General features: G+C 37.2%; 1 protein-coding gene across 1 annotated transcript in view; it reads right to left on the bottom strand.

Annotated features, from left to right (window-relative positions):
* The window catches only part of DCLK1 (doublecortin like kinase 1), a 283,428-nt gene that overhangs the window by 256,609 nt on the left and 12,947 nt on the right, over positions 1–13,872 (bottom strand). Inside the window, exons 4-5 of the mRNA XM_051778879.1 lie at positions 11,883–12,009; positions 9,545–10,600 (exon numbers count right to left, since the gene is read on the bottom strand). The gene's annotated coding sequence lies outside the window, so the exon portion shown is untranslated. The remainder of the gene's footprint in view (positions 1–9,544; positions 10,601–11,882; positions 12,010–13,872) is intronic.

Genomic DNA, 13,872 nt, shown 5'->3' with positions numbered 1-13,872 from the left:
AATCATAATTACTTTTCACTTGTGTGACTAGTTTTGAAAAACGTACCTATAGCAAAATTTGTGCTTTTGACAGGCTTATGAGATAAAAATAATATTGTTAGAAGTTGATAGTGGTATTTTGCAAAGGAGCTGAAGTGACCCTACACAAACAAAGGCTGAACTCCATAGTAAGGTGAATCCTTGAATACCTGGAATGAAAAATGCTTCTTCCTCCTTTCTCATTCAATAGGGATTGCTTTATTGTTGTTGGACATACAAGTGAGTCCTTCAGCTTCCCCATAGCCACATACTGTATAGTGCAAAGCTGGAAGAATTGCCCTAGTTTCTGCACCATTTCTGTGGTTCTGTCTGTGTAGGAAGCCATGAAAACCGCAGGAAACAACATTGTAATAGCGATTTTCCTGAACTCCCTGCAGAGTTTTTGGTGTTTGTACTTTTTCATTCTCAAGCTAGAGAGGAGACACAAAGCTTCTGAGTGAGAAAGGATAAAACAAGCACAAAGCTGAAGGAAGAAAAAAGAGGAAACAAAGTCAAGATAGGCCTTTAGAATGTATGCTGCAGGTTATAGTATTATGACTGTGTCTGATGATATTATATGTGTAAAAAGACACCAATTTAATCAGTAGGAATGTGTGCTCTTATGTATATCTGCTATCATATGCTCTCACATCTATCTTCAAGTTAAAATGAAAATTGTGATTATAGGTTTTAAAGAGCACTAACTACAACCCATGTTGGGTCAGTCCCATTTATATTTCACATGTGCCATCTTGAAACAACAAAGTGCAGTGTATCTTCCAAACTCAAGAAAAGCAAGTTTATGAGATGATACCCAAAACAAATTATGTATATGATTTTTTTGTTATAAGATAGTATTACTTAAAATCTCTCCCTTGGGCACATAAGGAGTCCCAGAACACTTTCTCACAAGTAGAATCCAGCAGAACAAAAACTGAACAGGTATATTCCTGAATTTATGAAAAGTTAGATATGGGTGTGTGCTGAGAATTGAGGGACTGCATAGCCATATAGCAAAGAGGGGGTGATTGCCATGTGGGAGCTGAGAGGAAGAAACAGGCTGCTGTGTTGAAAACTGAGGGGGAGAATGGTTATATAAAGATGAAAGACAAGGTACTGCCTACAAGCCTGATATAAGAAGATATACTTTGGGGACAATCAGTGATAATGAGAGAGAAACAGGAAAAGAAAAGGATAGATACATATGCTCATGCACACACATCAGACACAATGTAAAATAAGACGAGGGAGGTTAACTGCTTAGTGTTTGTACAGATATGTTGTATATCCTAGCCTCTCCATCCTTTTTCTTATGAGTTTCTTATATATCCTTTTTTCTTTTCCTCTTGCATACAAGAACAAGCTAAAATTCAAAGGAAAGCAAATTGCCTTGTTTGGGGGGTTTTGGTTTGATTTGGTTTTAAATTGAAACATGATACAACATCCTTAAAGGAAATGTAGTCTATCCCAAGCAATCACAAATCTACCTTTCAGAGAGCCAGGGTTAAATCTACACCATATATAATATAGGTGCTGTTTGAGAGGTACAGCCCATTGGTTTCTCAGGGCTTTCATTTGAAAATGTTTTCCATGGTGTGATTTGTGCAATACTTGCAAGCATATGCTTACCATCTACACAGTCCTAAAGAAAATACTGCCATTTGTTTTATGGTTCAGTATATTGCAATGGTGGCCCTTTGCCTGTGGCTGCGATACAAATGGCATATAAATAATCCCTAAAAGCTGAGGGGGGATGTAATGGGCCATTGGATACAAGATATCGTTTTTCTTCTTAGTCCCAGTTTATGTTGTATTCAGGGAATTCTTGCTCTTGCAATTATTAGGTTATGTATAGAGTATTAAGGCATTTACAAAATTAACAGTTCTCTTACACTAACAATTGGAAACTAGTATTAGTTAATCAGACCAGTAGCCTGTGGAAATAAGTACTGTGTGATAATGGGAGAAAGGGGTATATCTGAACATTCATCTCTGCCTCTGACTACGAAGCTCTCTGGAAACCCTGTAGTGACATAATGCCCAGGCATCAGCAAAGAGAACACAGCTGTGTCTTGTCATGACCAGCAGAAGGCAAACCCTTTAACCTTTCGGTGACACAGCTCTGAGTTAAAGGACTCAGTACAGAATCATGATACCAGCTCTGCCTCAAATAATGTCAGACAGCATCTTCTCAGCTTAGTTTCTACCCTGGATCCTCCTAAAGCCTTAATCCTAAAGCTTGTCTTTCACCCTGCTGTGCCTCTGTGGTCCTCAGAGACTGTTTAATTGCCTTTTACCTCTATTATCCAGATAGAATATATCAGTGAAGTATTCATATGGATCTTTGATGGCAGGCTCAAAGAGTCTCTGCTGCCTTCTTTGCAGACATAGGTCTGCAATAAAACACAATAAAATGAAGAACAGTGATGATAGGCTCTGAATATTGTCTTACTTTACCCAAAAGGGCCAAATGAAAACCAAGTAGGAAATGAAAATTCCTCCCCCATCCCTAAGGGTTTTTGTTACAGTCCTTGGTTATGAAATTGCAAGGACTGGAGGGTTTGTCTGTAATTGCATTACAGATTTCTATGAAGTATCTTTATAAGATCATTGCTGAATGTTTTCTTTCAAAGACTGGTTTTGAAAGAGAGGTGAGGAGATCTGTTTTATGGTCAATGCTTTATGTTCATGTCTAATGTTTCACGTTTTATCTTGACCACAGCAGCAAAAAGGTATCATGAGACTGAAGATGTCTGGGAAGTAGTATTTCTGTTGATCACATTAATTGTAAAATAAAATCAAGTCAATTCTCTTTAGATTTGAAGCATCTTCCTCAGTAACTACAGCTATTGATGTTTCATCTTTAGCAAGTGATAGAAGGACTGCGTACGTGGGGAATCGGTATCATGAAAACGTTTGTTTTCTAAAAGTAAACAAAGAAGTAGTTTCTAAATTCCTAAAAAGAGAGAGAGAAACAGAGAACAAATATTAGAGGGGTGAGATGAAGAAGGTATCCAAAACAACAGCTGAGCATGGGTGACCTAGACTGACTAATACAGGACAGATAATGCAATTATTATCAAAAAACCCAGAATTATGATTTAGCAGTACCTTTACCTATATGCTGACTGAAGTATGTACTTAAGGCCCATAGAAATCAGTAAACCTAAGTACTTACTTAAATCTCTGCCTTTAATTAAACCATAGGAATCATGGAATTTTACTTTGTTTAGAAATAACATAAAATAGTGTGCAATAGTAGTTTTAAGAAAGTGCTAGGGATTGAACAAAAAAGTGTAATTATGTAAGGAAAGATTGTGCTGCTCAAACCTGTAAGAACAGCTCTTGTGAATGAACTCAGCTTCTCTAAAGCACAGCCAAGTTCACAGAGTGGAAAAGCTGTGCTGAGCTGTTCATCTTAGATTTGCACATTTACGTTAAAGAAAATCTCACCCTGATTCAGCGTATTGCTAACAGTGGCAAAATTCTTAATAATTTCAATGTTTGCAGGGGCAGTAGACATTTGGCATATGAGTGAAACCTGGAGATGGATATAACAAAATATAGTTTAACTGAACACTATTTCCCAAGATCAAAAAAGCATCCATTTTATTATAGGTAAGTATTATGAACACAAGGGACTGACTAATAGTCTTTGAAGTCACTGGACTGCAGATATTTTTATTTAGAGGTCATGGTGGAGCAGGCCTATATACCAAGTTGTCTTGCTCACTCATACTCTGAACATGGTTTGGGACCCAGTCCAAAGAAGACCTAAGTACATGATTAATCACTGAGACCCAATGAAGCTATTTGCATTAGTAAAGTAATGTATATGCAGAAGTGTATGCCAAAGACAGGTATTTAGACTTTTCAAAAGATTTTTGTGGCATGATACATAATAAAGTGTTTGGATACCTCAGCAAAGTACAAAACCCATGAAATACACATGGGAACAAAGCACACATTTTTTGTGCAGGAAGGTGCACAAGTGGTGGACAAGTTCTGCTGGTTTTGCTTGGTGCCACTTATACGGTTGTGAGATTGCCATCAGTTGCCTGAATAATTGGTAAAGCTTAGTTTCTCTTGCTGTACCCACATTGTTAAATGCATTCACTACAGTGACATCCCTGACCCTGCCCTACATGGTGCTGGATGGCTTATGTCCACACTCAAACAATCTGGCTGCACCCACACTGGCCCTGGGCTTTCTTCTCAAGGACCTATATGGTGCCCTGGCTGCTGAGAAAAATAATTGATTTTTAATAGCTTGTCTATTCTATTTGAAATTGTCTGAAAAAATATGAGGATCTTGTTTCAAACTATCAAGAGCAATATTTGTATAGCATGAAACAGAAACCATGTATTACCTGTTTTGGTGAGACATGTAAGGCTGCCTGAGCCAGCAAAACCTACTGAGAGTGGAGTGGAAGAATGTAATGCAGAAATTTTAGCTTGTGCAAGGTAATATCATCTCTGGAGAATGGTTTTTAGCCTGAATTATCCCTAGAACTGTGCCTAGACTTTGTTTTGTGGGGAACTAAATGTTTTAGTCTAAAGTAGTGCTTACCGCTGGACTAATGCGTACAGTATTGACGATCAGGGAGCTGAGACCCAGAAGACAATGGAGGGACTAAAATATTTGGTAGCTATGAAGTACCCCTTGAGAATAGGTTATGAATACTCAATTCTCCATTAACCATTCAGAGAGTCTAATAGCTCTCTAAAAAAATATAACCAAGTCACCTGCAAAAAATGACAATATGAATCTTATTGCTTTTCCTCATTCCACTACTGCCAAATAAAATGCTTTTTATTTGGCAATATCTCTCTGACAGTCTCCCTCTAGTATTAAAAATAAATGCATTTAAAAATTATTTTGCCATCCCCTCTTATCACAGGCTAAGGCTGACTTCTAACAAGAAACACAGTTTTAAAGTAGTAAAACTCAATGGCTTGCTCTAAATTGATTCCAGTTGTTTCCATCTTTCCTTTGACATCAGCCACGTCATTTGGATTAACCACTTAAGTGGCCATTGGTTCCAGGTTTCAGCTTCACTGATTCTGTAATTATAAGAGGTTATGTTTTGTCTCCTGTTTTGAGAAGTAAAAAAAATTAATTATTCATACAAGTAGGTGTGAGGAGCACAAAAGGGTATATATGAGCTGGGTATTGGGAGATCCACCCTTGACTCAATTCAAAGCTGTATGAGACCCAAGAAGGGGTCATAAAAAAGGTGGAAGGTGAAAAAAGTTGTTTGTCCTTTGGGCATCTGAACCCTTCCATATGAGTTTGTGCTTCCCGGGAAGTACATATGGGGAACAAAAATTCTTGAAACAGGCTGCAAAGTTGGGTGAAATGAATGTCATCCTAAGTTTCCAGACCTCTGTATGTTTCAGGTATGAGCCATGCTGGAGTATTTCACCTGTGGTGCTGGACATGCAATGACACAGGGTATTACGGATATGCACAGAGAGCACTGCATGCCAAAGAGAAAAGATCGTCAACTTCAGGGGTGTTTGATAGGCAGCTGTGTAGGGAGTTGCTGGCATAAGAATTTCTTGCTTTACTCCATATACTCAATGAGAGGAGAAAACTGACTAAAAACCACCGTGATCTGTGAGAAAATGAGCTGCAGATTACAGCAGATTACAACATATTTCAATCTACTGGGTAGATTACAGAAAAAAAGTACTAAGATACCTTTTTAACTGCATACCACAGGTGTAGAAGGACTGTAGTCTTTGATCCTCTATTTCACCATAATGTAAAAAAATTAAATTTAAAAAAAAAATCTTCAGGCTCAGAAGCATTGAAATATAAATATTTCCTGGCATATTAGAACTGTGATCTTATTAAAATTCATATTTTACAAAATAGGTTTTGTGAATGAAGAGCAAATTTAAATCACATATTTCAAAGTTACTGAAAATTTATTTCCTAATGGAAAGTTTTATTATCAAGTTGACTTTTTTAGCAGAACAAGGCCCCATCAGAGAGTAAAAATAATTTGTTTTATAAAGGGAAGTTCTAATATAGTTACTCTGGAAATCTTCAGAAAGTAGTAGAGCACTATATAAAATTATCTGGTTTAGAAACTAAAATTTATGGGTTTAGTATGCTAGATGATACTGGGAAAAGTTTCAAGAGGTAATTGATTTGTTTCAGTAGAGTTCTAAAATAAGTTCCATTAGATCAAACAGTATTTATAGAAAACACTCAAACAAAACAATTTCATGGCAAAACATTATTATGTATTACACAGCACTTTGTGACCTTCTATGCTATTAAGACCTGTTTGAAAATTGTGTTTTCCATAGATTAAATCTCAGATAAATGAAGCTGTTCTTGAATAACTTAAAAAATAATTTAAAGAGTTGGTTTTTCATGTCAGATCTTCACTATAGGGAAAAAAAGTATCTAAAGATTTATTTACTGGGTTATTCAGCACATTCAGGAGTTATTGCAGTCACAAAATCAAGAATGGATCGGGAACAAAATCAGGTAATAAGGAGTTAAGTTGTATATGATAGCATTCAACCTCTAACCTTGTGACCAGTAAAATATCTGTATTTTGGATTAATTCAGAATTGAAAAAAAGTGGAATAAATTAGGTGGCTCAAGATGCTAATTCTCATGTAACTAATACCAGGTTTGGATTACAGATAAGGCTGTAATTGAGATTAGCAGAACCCCTACATTTCTTACATTCCTCCGTTGTAGTGTTCCTTAACAAGAGCTTAGCTTTGTTTCTCAGTAAGTCAGATCTATGTAAATGTGGTTCCACAGAGAAAAGAACAATTTCACCTTTGCAAAGGAAAATACGTAAACAATGAGTAGCATAACATTGTTACGTGATTTAAGTATTAGACAGTAAAAGCTCACTGAATCATATACAACAATCTGACTGAGCTTCATCAGTCTGAATTTGGCCTATTGCTTTTGTCTAATACCCTATACATGTTTGGCTCTGTAATATGCACTTTCAAGTTTGCAGTGTAATAGAGATAGAAAAATAGTTGGATAATTAATTAATATTTGGTAAGCATTTGTTTATTCCAAATGTTTTGGTTGTATAAAACAATTTAAATTTAATGTTCAGTGCAACAGGTTAATTGTCTGAATTGGCAATAAATCATGAAGATCTTATTTTTTTAATAAATTTTTCAGCACAACAGTGATTGTAGGTATCATTTTCTTCACACAAATCTTTAAAAAAGTGTGAGAAGTATGTAAAAGCTTTGAAAAACATGAAGACAGAAAGATAGAAGAATAATACAGAATTAACTGGGCAACAAAATTTTCATTTGAATAAAATATCTCACAATAATACATAAGACCATACAGGGTAAATCCTTTCTGCTGTCTCAGATTGCCAGCCCATTCAGAAGCAACTCTTTGAGAATATCCTACTAATTCTGTTTTCAGGGACTCCATGCAGGAGACATGAAAATAAATCTCAATATTGCTGACTATGGTCTGCAATATTGCAGCAATAAAAGATCTAAAAAGCCCCATCAAAATGCGACAAGGAATAGATTTGCTCAATTGTATTGGATCCACATGCACTGGCATGCTGTGTATGACAGATGCACAAGCATAACTGTACATACGTGACTCCCACATCTCTGACTGGTGTTACCATATTGCCTCACTTATACACTAACAGAAAGGAAAAATGTGTCCACTCAACTGTGTTCAAGAATTTGATTAAACTGATTTTAAAATACAGATTATGTTCAGATTAACCTTCCATCCTGTGTTTGAGCCAGAATCTAGATTGTCTTCTGTGCTCTTCTGACCTATGTGATGATTTTCACAGGATTCAGTAGTGACAACACTGTGTATTTGTAGATTATCTTCAGATTCCATTTTGGTGACTTCTGGAAGAATCTGTCTCCCAACTGTGCATGAATCTGCCAATTCCTTGCATCAGCACTGATAGTCCACAAGCAATGAAGTGAGTCAAACTAATTAGGAAATGTTTTGGGTTTTTTTAAATTCTTCATTTGGATTCTAAGTTATTTTAGATACCTGATTGCTCTTAGGCATGTCACAATATTCTCAGACAAAACAGACAAGGCTTTCACCACTGTAAGATGAAATTTGATCAAATATTTATGAGTCACTTAAAACTTCTATGTGATTATTTGCTTCACTTACACATTTTTATAAGTTAATTGTTCTAGTGTCTTTATTACATTCTGACAATGCACAAGAACTATGTGAAATTGTTTCAAATCAATAGTGAATTCAGTGTGTCAAACTGGTTAGTGGTTGTTATTATGATTTTATATTCCACCTGAACTCAACTGTTTTCCAATACATTCTATGTATTATTTTACAGCAAAACTTCAGAGACTTTTTAGCTGCTGAAAGCCTCTTGCAAATTCATTCTGTTTTGACTGGAAGACAGGATATCAGCAGGGGATGACTAAAAATTAGCAATAACAAAAAACCTGTTTCCCTCTAGGAGACTCGGACTCAGCTGGAATGCAGACTTCTCCTTGGATGGGAATTTTTAATTATGTAGAAAGAATAATTGCATAAGGGAGAAAACAAATAACTAACAACTGATTTCGCACAACAATTGCAGAAAGTCATCTTGATTACTTTCAAATAGAAAGTAATTATTATAATATTTCAGAATATAAGCAATAAACTACTTTTTCAGGTACTCTTTTCTGTTTCCTAGAATAAAACACCCCAATGTGATTGTGTCACTTAAGCTTTTGTAAAGGGAAGAAAGTCCTCCGAATGTTCTTATGCATATTGTGATTAGATTATGGAAATGTCAGTCTTCGCACAGGTAACTGGTGTGTGGAATTCTTCAGGATTGAAAGGAAGAGGGAAAAAAAAGCCTAGATAGTCTGCCTTCACTATAATCACGTGTTTGTAAACAAATGGTACTATTCTGATTTAAAAAAGTTGACTGGATGACAGAGCTACATCCAGCACAGAACTTAATTGAAGAAACGGGACAACAGCTGTTAGAACTTCAGGAGGACTCCAATAGCAAACAGATTGCCATTGTCCACAGCAAAGGACACAAAACAGTGACAGAGACAAGAAATTCTGAACTTCCATATGAGTTGGCACATTGATGATGAATGTAATTTCTAGTAGGACTTAGTTCTTCAAGATGAACCAAGCCTGTCAGAGTTCAAGAACCATTTGGACAATGCTCTCAGGCACATGAGAATCACATCAGGAGTGGTTCTTGGGGCTGCCTTGTGCAGGATTATGAGTTGGACTTTGATGATCCCTGTGGGCCGCTTAGAAAGAAACTTAGAAGGAACGATTCTATGAAACTGGGTAAACCGCTAGGTTTCCTTTAGAAAGCTCAAACCGTAACAGCTCTCCTTAAAGAGAACTAGGTACGCTTCATATAAAAACACGGTGGGCCCCTGAATTCCACATGGACATTAAGGATAGTGAAAGTGAGATTAATTTCATCCTGCAGGATTCCTCTTTTTCTCTCAGTCTAGTCTCAAAAGGGCCAAATTCATGTGAAGAATCACTTACCTGGATATGAAGGCTGATGGCCTTCTTTGACTCAGGGGTGCACTGTTGACTTTTGGTCATCTTGTCATCCACTAGAGCCACCAGGTCCTTCTCTCCAAAGCTGCTTTTCAGCTGATGGCTCCCAGCCTGTGTTCATGCCAGGAGTTTTTCTATTCCAGAGGTTCAAGTTTGAATTTGGGTTTTTTTCTTTGTTTTTGTGGATTCTGAGGTCCATAAATCAAATTATACTCAACCCTGAATTAATTGAATTTTTTATAGATTAAAAAAAATAAGTTAAAAATAAAAGCAATGAGGAGAGATTTCCCTTCAGATGAAAAAATTTCTCCAATGAAAGGCTTGTCAAGCACCGGAACAGGCTGCCCAGGGAAGTGGTTGAGCCATTATCCCTACAGATATTTAAAAGACGTGTAGATGTGGCACTGAGGGACATGGTTCAGTGGTGGACTTGGCAGTGCTGGGTTAACAGTTATCATATCCAGCCTAAAAGATTGTTTCATTCTAAGATTCTATGTTTCTTGGAAGCATTGTAAACCTGCAAGGCTTTATTCCACATACTGCTGGGTAACATCTGAATGAATCTGGTGATTCTAATAAATAACCCTTGGTGCCTTATGTGAGATAACTATTTTCAGCTAATAGAAAGTCAGTAATTCAGATATAATTCTTTAGTTTATCTTTAGACCCACCATTTTGCTTTGACAGAGCAACTGTGTAAAGATTTCATTTTAGGAGGAAAGGTAGGGCCGAATGAATAATCTCAATTATTTTTTCAAGCTTCTTAGATTGGACATTTTCATACTGAAAGCAGACATTTTTACTTATGACCTGGTATCTGTCTTCCTTTGTGATACTTAGCTTTATTTAAAGCTTGTAGGCATAGGCAGCTGCAATCATTTCAGGAAAACAAGTTACTAGTATTTCACAATTATGCAGGTATTACTGGCCAAATACATTGCTTTCAAGTTCTCCACGGACCACAAATGATGGTAGTCTAAACAGCCTTTAATCTTCTTATTGACATGAATTTTACTCCTCTGCAAACTGACAGTGCTCTGCCTGAAATAAAAAAAAAAAAAGAGATGATCTTATTTTTGCTGTGATTACTGGCATCACAGTTTCTCCTGCTGATGGAAAGGCTGATCAAGGTGATGGAAACCCACACACTTGATTCTTACTCAGTATATTAAAAGATGTCAAGATGCAAGTCCTGAGCTACTTAACTTAGATAAACTTCAACTGCAAGAAAAAGGTGCGTGGATAGTAATTAACAGTGAAGATTAACTTAGGCACACAGTAACTATTACTTTAATGAGAATTCAATAAATTTTTAAATCTGACGCTCAGCTTATATTTATGTTGGTAATGCCACATATAAATTGAGTTTTAAAAAAATCATGTTTTACCCTGCCCAAATAACCAGATATTTAACATAACACACTTATATGATAACGTGTTGGGAACTTAATTTCGCAAATTGCAGAATTTGTTTTACCCGGATACACACTCTATACAGATGCATATTTCAAACTGTTCTACAGGGCTTCAAAACACTAGCTGGGCAAAGATATAAAACTCTTTAAAGGTTAGTAAGACATAAATTCCTTGAGAAAAACAAAGGGATGAGGAAGGTCCTTAAGAGACACTGCTGAGGCATTTTCAATTGACAAGAACTGTTAGCAGCACCAGAAGAGGCAGAATTAAGTGATCTTGTAACCTCTTACTAATGCTTACATTTTTGTGCCTAGGTCAAGTCTCAGGACAGAGGTCACTTGTTTTTGTTAGCTTTTGTTTGTTATTTCACTTTTACTGATTTCCTGTTGTCAAAGAATCCAGAGCAAACTATACACTACACTAGAAAGTATGGCTTGAGTCCATCCCATGCATACCATAGCAAAGCACAACCTCTGATGATTGGAGATGCTCTAACCGATGCAGAAAATCATCCCACCTTCTCCTAAGAACTCTTGAGATGTATGAGTCCATTCCTGTGGCTTGCCATATTCTGAACTAAGCATTGATTGCCCCCTAGCCCCAACGAGTATGATGCATCCCTGCTTACAATCTAAAAGAAAAAAAAAATTAAAAATTAATCCTGACCAGTCATATTTTATCATATTCCTGACAACTCTATCCTCCTGCATTCACAGAGTACTTTCACTCATGAAAACCTGTGTTAGCAAAGCTCAACTTGCAAATATGGGGAAATGAGAAAGTTCTGCTTTGTACTTCTGCATGCTTTAAAAGCTGCCAGTGAAAGGCAGGGGTGAGGGCTGAAGACAATCATTAAGAAAAGTGGGATTATAGGATGAAAAACTGGATCAATGCAAGCTGTACTCACCCACCACCATAGAAAGGAGTAACTTATGGTCTTTTTAACTGCAACTGCTTTACTCTTCTTTTGGTATTCTCATGGAGCTCGGCTGCAGCCTGGCTGGCTGAGCTGATGGGAAAGGGAAGACAGGCACCTGTGTAAAAAAAAAAATTACAGTAACACACTATCTATAAATCAGCCCAGTAAAGGTCTTCAGCAGGATCCTCAGGAAAACTGAGAGCCCAGACCAGTGCTCAAAGCATCTCTAATTTGATTATTTCTGCTTGTTTGTGAAAGGAAATCTAAAGGTCACTTAAGTCAAATCTGGTTTGAGACTTGAAGTAGGAGTGCAAGCTATTTCTTTGACTAGGGTATTGCTAATGACTTGCTGCAGTCTCATGTTGCCTTTCCTGTTGGCACAAAGCTCCTTTGGCAGCTGTGGTGAGTGAAAAAACTCCCTCAGTAGCTGTTGTGTGGTCATTTCTACTAAATCTCCAAGCAATATATTCTAGTGTGTTTTCCAGCTCATTAGAGAAGGTGATACATAATCCTGAGACAGAAGTCTGGCCCTGGTTTTTGGAGAGCAAAGCACTGCACAACATGAATATAAAACCGTCAGAACTGCTTGTGGGAATACTTCCAGTTAACTCACATCAGGGTGCCAAGGGATTTAGTCTCAGACAGCATCTATGACAGACCTACATATACTTGGTGCCTTTATAATGACATATAGCCACAGAAACAGCATTCAGAAGACCAATGACCCAAGCTATTACAAAATCAAGAAAAATTATTCCTGACAAAGTACAGGTTATACACTTTCCAAGATCATAGAATCATAGAATCCTAGAATGGTTTGGGTTGGAAGGAACCTAAAAGATCACCTAGTTCCAACCCCTCTGCCACAGGCAGGGACACCTTCCACTAGACCAGGTTAATCAAAGCCCCATCCAATCTGGTTTGAAGACCTCTGGGGATGGGGCACCCACAGCTTCTCTGGGCAACCTGTTCCAGGGCCTCACCACCCTCACAGTAAAAAATTTCTTCCTAATATCTAAACTAAATCTACCTTCTGTCATTTTAAAAACATTATCTCTTGTCCTATCACTTTATGCCCTGGTGAAAAATCCCTTTCCAATTCTCTTGGAGGCCCCCCTTAACATACTGGAAGGTGCTATAAGGTCTCCCCAGAGCCTTTTCTTCTCCAGTCTGAACACTCCAACTCTCTCAGCCTGTCTTCTTGTGCATGTTTCATGGACCTACTGTATTGACAGTCAGCAGTGAAGAAGAATGATTGAGATACAGATCCTGAAGGACCCACATCTGTCAGGAATATCTCTGTGACATGACACAGGATGCTGGAGATGGAAGTCCAGACGTCAGATGCCTCTTATGAGTCCTTTCATTGCTTTGAAGTGTTTTTGCAGTGTAAAGATGGGGGTAAATTTAAGTTAAGCTTAGGGAAATATTTTTAGGCAGGGTGTAAAACACTGTAACACATCCTAATCAGTTCTAAGTGCCTCAGAAACCCTATTTTGGATATACCTTATATAACCAGATAGTACCTGAGGAATTACTATAGCATCATTTCCTGTCCTTTATTTACTGTAGGAGATCAAACAGCTGATCATAGTAATACTTCACTTGTTTTCTAGTTAAAATAATCAAAAGAGTTTATATTCCCCTTGAAAGCAAGCTGTGTTGCAGTGGTTGCTTAATGCATTAACAACAATGCTCACCATCTTGTCTTCTTCTTGGTAGGGGGAAAGCAGCTCAAGCTCTTCCCAAGGAACACAATCCCATTTCACTTCATGTGCCCTGACTTTGTACCACAGTGGAGGAGCCCAGAGACAAAACTGTTCCATCCCTTGAAAACTAATGTTCATAGAAGTTGTACATTACAACATCTGGATTAACAAGTTATTATTAATATTTTCTTCAATTCATACAGGCGTAAGTCTTCAAATTAGGGAGGTGCATCAGAAAGTAAAGTGAGTCCACTGTTTAAAAAAAATAA

Source organism: Manacus candei, unplaced genomic scaffold (genome assembly GCF_025592945.1).
Source record: "Manacus candei isolate 608988 ecotype Guabito, Panama unplaced genomic scaffold, ASM2559294v1 h1tg000014l, whole genome shotgun sequence".
Classification (NCBI taxonomy): Eukaryota; Metazoa; Chordata; class Aves; order Passeriformes; family Pipridae; genus Manacus; species Manacus candei.
Note: the sequence above shows the minus strand (reverse complement) of the source record. Positions and strands in the feature narration are given on the sequence as shown.